The 9753-nt window shown below is 49.7% G+C and overlaps 1 protein-coding gene across 2 annotated transcripts in view; it reads right to left on the reverse strand.

The window, feature by feature from the left end:
* The window catches only part of SLC25A42 (solute carrier family 25 member 42), a 29578-nt gene extending 20208 nt beyond the window's left edge, over positions 1-9370 (reverse strand). Inside the window, exon 1 of one of the 2 annotated variants that reach the window (XM_050934086.1) lies at positions 9281-9370. The gene's annotated coding sequence lies outside the window, so the exon portion shown is untranslated. The remainder of the gene's footprint in view (positions 1-9280) is intronic. The other variant, XM_050934085.1, reaches the window with a different exon arrangement.
* Between the last annotated feature and the right edge of the window lie 383 nt (positions 9371-9753).

Here is a 9753-nt window from a genome sequence, read left to right on the forward strand (position 1 = left end):
TCTGAAACTGGGTCAAAGACGACCACCGGTACCTTGGCAGATCAAAGCATGGTGGACAGAGGGTTGGGTCTGTGATGAGAGCCTGATGAACAACTGTCGTCAGTGACCACTCGGTGCGCCAAGCAGATTCCACCATCATGTCGTGTGGTGGCATAAGTGACCATAAAAGGCATCTAGTAGACAGGTGAGCTGGCAGGGGGTGGAAGAGGTCTGTGTACAAAGGCAGATCATTGTTCTCATGGAGCTTGGCCAGCACCACGACACAGGCTCTCTCACAGTGAATATGGGGCAATTCTAAGTATCGGTAGCCATGGCGATGGAGTTGCCCATAAAGTTCTGGTACCAGTACACATGGGTTTGTTAAGCTCTACATCAACCAGCCTCCTGTGAGATGAGCGATGCCAGACAGAACAACAGTGCTCTGCTGCTGAACAGCAACGGGCAAGGGCCGATGTTCTAAGCATCCGAGCGCTCACACCCTAGGTTGAGCCAGTCAATTTTCTGAGCAGGGTGTTCCAAGAGCTGACCTTGAGCTGCCGTCTTCCTCAAGTGGTTGCAGTACATTAATGACCAATCCAACGTCACACCAAAGTAAACTGGGTTTGGATCGTGCCGCAGGTGTTGGCTGTTGAGGAAAATGTTTAGCTTGTGGCTTGCACTTGCATTACCCAGATGAAATACACTAGAAACCATCTTGGAAAAGTTCAGCTGCAGGCGCCATCGACTACAATGGTCTGCCATGAGCTATTTTGCCTATGTTAAAATTTAACCAATACCCTAGGACTAACACCTGTTTTTGCTATAAGTATCGTGTTTGCGTCTCCTCTTCTCCCATCCCTTTGGGGTAGTTTTTCAGACTGTAAGCTTCTCAAGGAGGGAACCACATCTCCTTACATGAGGATACAGCACTGAAAACAACAGGACTGTGATCCTGATTATGGCCTCTAGGCACTACTATAATATAAACACTATCTGACGTAGGAATTCACATCAGGGTGGAATTTCATTTGGATGCAAGGAAAGTTACATACATAGCTCCCACTGCTACAAGGCTGGGCAAGTTCTATTCAGAAGTGTCAGTCTCACTCATTGACCAATAACTACTTAGTTCCTGTTGTTCAAAATCTCACCGATGACCATTCCTCCCCATCTTAGTTTATGGGAACTCACTTTGCACACATTTTCCCAGGCAAAGTGAACACTTAACTGAAGTTATTCAACATCAGTCAGGGAAGTCAATTGATTAGGTATGCCTCAGTTGTAAAACTGAGTAATTGAGCTTGACCAAAAAAGGGGTGTGGTAATAGCTGAAACGCCAGAGGCTGAAGGCTTGTCTACACTGGCAATTTACAGTGCTGCAACTTTCTTGCTCAGGGGTGTGAAAAACACCCCCCCGAGCACAGCCAATTGCAGCGCTGCAAAGTGCCATGCAAACAGTGCACCAGCGCTGGTAGCTGCGCCCCTTGGGGAGGTAGGTGTTTTAGAGCGCTGGGAGAGCTCTCTCGCAGTGCTGCACTGCAACCACACAAGGCATATTTAAGCACTCCTGCAGCCAGTGCAGACTAGCCCTAATTCCCTCCTTCAGTGAAAGCCTCATTGATTTTCACATTTGTCAAGCCAGCTGTGAAAGAGCTCACTCCATAGACTTGGACTGCAGCGTCAGTCCAAATACAGATCTGACAGGATAGCCTAATTTTGGCAATTAATTGATCTTTGATTATTAGCAGGTAAATATGCCCAGTGGTCTGTGATGGGATGTTAGATGGGGTGGGATCTGAGTTACTACAGAGAATTCTTTCCTGGGTGCTGGCTGGTGAGTTTTGCCCACATGCTCAGGGTTTAACCAATCACCATATTTGGTGTCGGGAAGGAATTTTCCTCCAGGGAAGATTGGCAGAGGCCCTGGAGGTTTTTCTCCTTCCAGCAAGTGACCTGGGCCCCACACTGCACAGGAGGATTCTCTGCACCTTGAGGTCTTTAAACCACGATTTGAGGGCTTCAGTAACTCAGACATAGGTTAGGGGTTTGTTACAGGAGTGGGTGGGTGAGATTCTGTGACCTGAATTGTGCAGGAGGTCAGACTACATGACCATAATGGTTCCTTCTGACCTTAAGTCTACGAGTCTTAGGTACAAACTTGACCCTGATGCATAAAGCCTGAAAAGTTCATGGAATTTCATCCTTTTAGCAGTTTGCACTGATGTTTTTTAGCGCAATATGAATGCACTCTTCAGTGATTCATTAATAAATCACTGAACGGACCTTTTGTTACTGGAAACGTATCTTCCCAGTTCCAAAGTACAGGCAAATGCTGCTTGTTTTCCTCTACTGCCAAAGAGGCAACATTATTCCAACCAGGACGATGACATATGAGAAAGGAGATAAAAATTCCTTACGTGGTTTTAGACTATCAAGTTTGAACTGAGAGAAAGTCACTGGCCATTGGGGAACAGTTATTTAAAAAGCTTAGTAATGAAGCCAACTGTGCTAGTCAGTGTTGTCCAGGACTCACGTTTGAACCAAGCTCAGAACGCCTGTTCCACAAAACAGAAAACTTGGCAACTTAAGAGACCACAACTGATTCTCTGAAGTGCAGCTGGGAACTCCTCACAATACCTGCTCTAACCAAAGACTGGAGACCAGTTCTTCGCTGCAAGACAAATAAGCAACCCTGTTGAATTGGGAGGGGGAGAAATTAATTGATTAGGGAAATCTGAGGAGCCAGACGATGAAGGGGAAGGAGTACACTCTCTCCACTGGAGAACACTCCTTTCTCACAGAGTCATCGCCACAGAAAATGAGAGAAAGGAAGTCACCCAGAAGTCTGCAACACTCTGGTCAGGCAAATGCAACCTTCCCACTGATTGGATGGAAAATCAAACACCCCTGCCACCAGGGGCACTGACACATGGGGGGATCTGGGAGGCCATGGCCCCATCACTTTTTACTGACTGTAAGGGTAAGCAACACGGAGGGGCTGGAAAGAAGCAAGCAAGGGACAGAGTCTGCAGGGAAGGGGCGATATGGGGGAAGGGCCACAGTCTGGGTGCCGATCCCCCCCACACCCAGTTTGAGAGAGCGTCTGTTGCCCCTGCCTGCCACCCTAGTGCGGGGTATTTCCTTTGCAAAAAGGCAGGAGACAAGAACACAGTTGAGGAAATGTATCACAAGCGACATGAGGGCGATATGACAGAGCTGCCAACAAATGTAACGCCAGGGTTCAGAAAAGGGCAACTCAAATGATTAGGGGTTTGGAGAGGGTCCCATACGAGGAGAGATTAAAGAGGCTAGGACTCTTCAGCTTGGAAAAGAGGAGACTAAGGGGGGATATGACAGCGGTATATAAAATCATGAATGATGTGGAGAAAGTGGATAAGGAAAAGTTATTTACTTATTCCCATAATACAAGAACTAGGGGTCACCAAATGAAATTAATAGGTAGCAGGTTTAAAACAAAAAGGAAGTTCTTCTTCACACAGCGCACAGTCAACTTGTGGAACTCCTTGCCTGAGGAGGTTGTGAAGGCTGGGACTATAACAATGTTTAAAAGGGAACTGGATAAATTCATGGTGGCTAAGCCCATGAATGGCTTTTAGCCAGGAAGGGTAAAGAATGGTGTCCCTAGCCTCTGTTCATCAAAGGATGGAGATAGATGGCAGGAGAGAGATCACTTGATCATTGCCTGTTAGCTTCACTCCCTCTGGGGCACCTGGCATTGGCCACTGTCGGTAGACAGATACTGGGCTAGATGGACCTTTGGTCTGACCCAGTACAGCCGTTCTTATGTCACTCACTCACCATACCCTGAATCATTACCACAAGACAAATGAGGTTTTACAACTCCAGAGGCACGCCTGGTGCTTTGCAGCATAAGTCAACACACCCCTTGCCCTGCAGAGCTTACATGCAATGCAAGGAGGGCAAAAGTTAAGAATTTGGGGATAAGGAGCAAAATGAGAGGGAGAAGTGATGGGATCTGTTTGTTTCACATTTATCTTGTCAGCATCAAATTTCTGCTGGTGAATTAGGCATGAAGCCAGGTACAAGCAGAGGGATGGGAACAGAGGCAGCAGAAAGCTAGCCTGGAGAGAGGAGTTTTGGGGAGGAGATGGAGGCTCTTGGCCCATGGAATGCAGTTCCAGAGACAGAAGGGGAAGAGGCACCAAGCCCCGAGCCGGGAGGAGGCAGAGGGTTTGTTAGGGTGAGCAGTGAGGGCACAGAGAGAGAATACAGGCTGGCAAATGTTACAAGAGTGACACATGGTTGATAGGTATGAGCTCATCCTGACAGCTGTCTAGACACTTGCTTTTTACCCAGTCCACTACTACGGTTCCTATAGTAATAGAAATAATACTTGGTGGTCTAGGCTTAGATCAATTCCAATTAAAATGGCTTAGAACGTGGCTGCGTGGCCTTTGGAAGAAAGCACAAAGGTGCTCGTTTAAAAATTTAACAAGGGAACGATGCAGGTGGCCATCATGGACTGACTAGAGGCAGGAGTCAACAAGAGATGGCAGGGAGCTTGGGGACAGGCTATGAAGGGTTTTGTAAGTGAATTCAAGCAGCTTACAGTATGAACCAATGGAGAAGGGGGAGCCAATGGAGGGGTGCAAAGAGAGGGGTGACCTGGTCAAAGCAACGGGCTAGGAGAATAATCTTGGCAGCAGCATTCTGAATGTAGCCGCAATCAAGCTGTGAGATGCTGAGAATCTGAATGAGAATTTTACCTGAGTGGATGGAAAGGAAAGGTTGTAGCTTAAAGATACTATGCAGAAAAACCTTGCAGAGTCTACACAGAGAGAGTCTGGAGGTGAGGGACTAGAAAAGAAGATCCCAAAGTAGCTATAAGCAAAGCGTTTCCCCCTTTCCTTACTGTTACTGACTAGAATACAAGCACTGCTGGTCTAAACACTTGCACTCTTCATCAGGAGCTATTTCAGTGCAACAGCTTTGATCATTAGAGCCTCTGCCTTAAAACCCACATTTATTTGTGTGTGTCAGAGCTCAAGATGATAAAACATTAACTCAGTCTTACCTCATTAAACCAAAACTGAAGTGGATGTGCCTTAAAAACATTTTCCTTATTTCTCAATAGTGAAGCTATTTCACGTTGCATACACGGTCTGAACTTTAGCTGGAGCCAATTATTTCAGTTCGTTTTAAGTGCGCTATTGCGCACCTTATATTAAGTTGCTACCGTGAACTTAAGATCCGTCCTGCCTAACCAAAGCACCTTGTACTACGCTGTTAAGATACATCCAGCTTGGTAGGCCCAAAATTTGACATAATGGCAAATCATATTTTGACTGTCGTGCATGACAGCAAGGTCCAGTGGATTAAGAGCAGATCTGGGAGCAAGGAACTCCAGATGTCTAAAAGTAAATCTGCCTGGGTTTGGGGTTATACAATTTACTCCAAGTTTCACAAACTATGTTTCTGCTCATCCCCTCTACAAAGCGGGGAAAACAACTTCCATTCCCTGCAGAATTGCAACAGTTAATACTTCTACCACAATTTGAAGAAGGAAAGCACATCAGCAGCATTAAGGTATTAGTGCCAGTTTTACATGAGAAAGAGACATACATCTAAAGCGTTGGTCGGCTGGGTATATTTAGCAGCAGAATTACCAAGGGAAAGGTGACTGGTTCCTGGACCTTTCCGAACACTAAATTTGTTTGGCCTGGTCCCTACTAAGCCCATGGTAATCTGCTTCAAGAGGTAATACACATTTCAAATCAGCACTGGCCATCTAGCATTGTATTTTCTTTAACCCCTTACAGTCGGCATGCCAGGTACAGTACATCTATGAAACACCTTGCCTCCAGGTGGCCCTGGCCCTGCCTAAGTCAGCGTACAGCCATTGTGAACAGCTGCTGCAGTGTAAAGATGTGACTGTGACAGAGGCTGTGAAACCGGCCTGGGGCCAGCAAGATGTCAAAGCTGGTGCTCTCTCTGCCCCAAGGACCCTGTCAACTGTATACAGAGTTCCTGCTGAAGTACAGGGGAAAACTCAGGGAGAGCTGATTGAGAGAGACTGCAAAGATGGAGGGGTGGGGGGAGGGATTCAGTGTGATTGGCTGATTTCCAGAAAAATGCCAAGTACCCACAATTCCAGCAGAAGGCAATGAGATGTGCAGAGACTCTGTGCCTCTGACAACCCAGCTCTGGTGTTTCAAACTAGGCACCTAAATTCAGTGACCACTTCGTTAAACATAGAAATTAGGCCAAAATTTTCCAATCGGATCATTTTTAATTGCATTCATTTTTAGATTGCAAGTGAGTCATACTAGCCCTCTAGAAACCCTTACAATACAGACTCTCTTCTCTGTTATTTTGTAACATCCACTGACTATGGATACCTCCGGTTCCCCTCATCACTTCAGCCATTAAAAAATAAACAAAAAAACATGTTTCCAAAACATCCCAAATTTACTAACCACACAAACCACCTCCAGAAAAAGCCTTGCATATTAAGAGATTGTGAAGCACAAGGATGCAACCTTGGCCATGTCTACATCTAAAATTTTGCAGCGCTGGTTGTTACAGCTGTATTAGTACAGCTGTATAGGGCCAGCGCTGCAGAGTGGCCACACTTACAGCAACCAGCGCTGCAAGTGGTGTTAGATGTGGCCACACTGCAGCGCTGTTGGGCGGCTTCAAGGGGGGTTCGGGGAACGCGAGAGCAAACCGGGAAAGGAGACCAGCTTCGCCGCGGTTTGCTCTCGCGTTCCCCGAACCACCCTGCAAAACCGCAGGGAAGGAGACCTGCTTGTTCGGGGGTTCGGGGAACGCGAGAGCAAACCGGGAAAGGAGACCAGCTTCGCCGCGGTTTGCTCTCGCGTTCCCCGAACCACCCTGCAAACCGCAGGGAAGGAGACCTGCTTGCTCGGGGTTCGGGGAACGCGAGAGCAAGCCGGGGAAGGAGACCAGCTTGATTACCAGAGGCTTCCTCAGGTATGCTGGGATACCTGCTTATTTCACGGAGGTCAAGAAAAGCGCTGGTAAGTGTCTATACTTGATTACCAGCGCTGGATCACCAGCGCTGGATCCTCTACACCCGAGACAAAACGGGAGTACGGCCAGCGCTGCAAACAGGGAGTTGCAGCGCTGGTGGTGCCCTGCAGATGTGTACACCTCCTAAGTTGCAGCGCTGTAACTCCCTCACCAGCGCTGCAACTTTCTGATGTAGACAAGCCCCTTATCTTCCAAGTGAGAATGAACTTCAATCCACATTTTTAAGCTAGCTGACTAGCATATTCCTGTTGGTAATGAAGTTAATGAATGCAGTTACATCTTTAAACCCTCAGCACTACCCAAGAGAGCAATTGTCTAGAAGCTTGACATTTTATAACGTAATAGCAGTAATGATTACACCTTTAATGTAGTACCTAGCACATTCAGCAGAAGCATAAAAATGATAACATGGCACTGATTAACTTACATGACCCTTTCCAGCATATCCTGTTTTTTGTTGTTGTTTTTTTTGTTTTGTTCCACCTTTAAGACTAGTTTGAGCATGTTTTCCCACTTCCATGTTTGGAGGCAGAGCCAGGGAAGTGGCTAAACTAGAGTGAGATAAGGGAGGAGAGATTCAGAGCACTCAGTTCTCCATGTGTTACTTTCTAGCCCTCCAGCATCTGTCCCTGAGTAATAACATCCAACCCCATATTCTTCCCACATTTATTTCAGCTTACAAAAATGCACTCATCTGGTGGTCTGGAAACACATCTCTGAAGGAGTATTTGGCTTGAACAGAACTTTGAGATGATCATATTTAAGGAACAGACACCTGATGAAGAAGATTTCTGTATCTGATGTATTATGTTTTCAGATTTGGTTTTACAGTGTTAAACGTGACATTCACAGGGAAACTGTGCCCCTTAAACACACATTGTTTGTGCAGAAACTTGCTGGTGGCAAGAACAGGAACAGCAAGTAGGCCTTTTACCATCAGAAGACCATGGGGGAAGGGAAGAGAGAACGGAATTATATCAAGTCAATACATTTGCTCACTATCTCCTCTTAATACATTGCATCTGAGAAGTCCAGGAAGAAATTATTCCTAGTTGTTGGCCAACTGACCAGCCCAGTAACTCAGCTTTACCCTTCTATTGCCAAATTTGACAGGAAGTTAAAACACTATGAAGCTTATCACCTGATCATTGAACCAAAGACAAAAGAAGAGGGAAGAGAGGGTGGGTGGGAAACATTGCAAAGTGTCCCCCAAATGCACACTAAGATGCTTTACCACCCGGAGAAAGACAACAACAGAGCAGAGCTTGCATGCTCCAGGCTGACAGAGCCAGCGATCTGATCCCTCTGACCCACAAGCCAGCTCTGTCCCCTAACACAGGGGCACCAACGAAGGAAGGTCAAAGGAATATTTACACAATATCACAGAGCTAATTCATGGGGGTGGGGGGGGCTTGTCCCATAATGAGGGAGGAAAATGGGTGCATCAGGAACACCCCTAACTCATACTTTAGGGTCCCGCATAACTCAGAAATGGAAGCGAGAAGGTTTCAGGTTGTCCCCTGAGAGCAGAATGCTGGGACAGGGTGCAACTCCCCCACCCACGGAGCAGGGGCTTCCCACGATGGTATTGGATCCCTGCAGTGCTGCTCCCCCTCTCGGCCCTTAGCACCCACTGGGCCCCAGCTGAGCCAGAAGGGGAGCTGGGCGACAGCAGAGGCACCAGCCTCCTGGCGAGTGCGGGGCCCTAGGGGACAGCTGGGGCTGCTGGGCCAGCGAGGAGGATGCCGGCTGCCCCCCCAGCTGCTCAGGGGCTCTGAGCCCCACAGGGTGCGGTGGTGGGAGGGGGAGAGGGCCAGACTGTTACCCCCCATCCCCCAGAGGGGCTGCGGTTACACCAGAGCCCAGGGGCAGTTACTCACCCGGCTCCTCTGCAGGTAGCGGGCGGCAACCCCCAGCCGGGGGCTTTCCCCCTCCAGCAACGGGGGGCAGCCAGCACTGCCCCAATACAATACTGGGGGGAGGGGACAGCCAGGGCTGGGGGGCAGGGCAGCCAATGGACCCACAAGCGCAGGGAGCGAGTCAGCCGGGGGGACACCCCCCATTCGGGGTTGGGGGAGGGGGGCAGCCGGGGGACCCCACAAGCGCTGGGGGTGGGGCAGCCAGGGGGACACCCCCCATTCGGGGCTGGGGGAGGGGGGCAGCCGGGGGGACACCCCCCATTCGGGGCTGGGGGGGGCAGCCGGGGGGACCCCACAAGCGCGGGGCGGCTCCAGTCGCCCCTCCCCCAGCGAAGCGCCGCACTCACCGGCTCGGCCCCGCTCCGCTGTCCAGCTGCGTCTCCGCGCTGCCGCTGTGGCCGCGGCCTCTTGGGTCCCCCGCGCTGCCGTAGGCGCTGGGCGGGGCTCCACTCCCAACCACCAATCAGTGCTGGGGCTGAGGGGCGGGGGCGGCATTCTGCCCGGTGAATGGCAGCAACCCCAAAGACGGACAGCTTCTTCAGCCAATCAGCGAAGGGGAGGGGCAGGGGGGTGTTGGCTTCTGCGTTCGCCTGCGTGTGCTGGGCGCTGTCCCTTGTATTGCCCCCGCCCCGCCCCCCACGCTGGGCCCTGCCCCCCTTCCTGGGCTCAGCCCCCTGCACTGCCTGCTCCTCACTGCACTGGTCACTGCCCTCCGCACTGCACCCTCTACTGCCCACGCCCCTCCCCCTTGCACCCTGCACAGACACTGCCTGCCCTTCACCCCCCCAGCACTGCACCCTGCACAGACACTGCCTGCCCT

Source organism: Gopherus flavomarginatus, chromosome 24 (assembly GCF_025201925.1).
Source record: "Gopherus flavomarginatus isolate rGopFla2 chromosome 24, rGopFla2.mat.asm, whole genome shotgun sequence".
Taxonomy (NCBI): domain Eukaryota; kingdom Metazoa; phylum Chordata; order Testudines; family Testudinidae; genus Gopherus; species Gopherus flavomarginatus.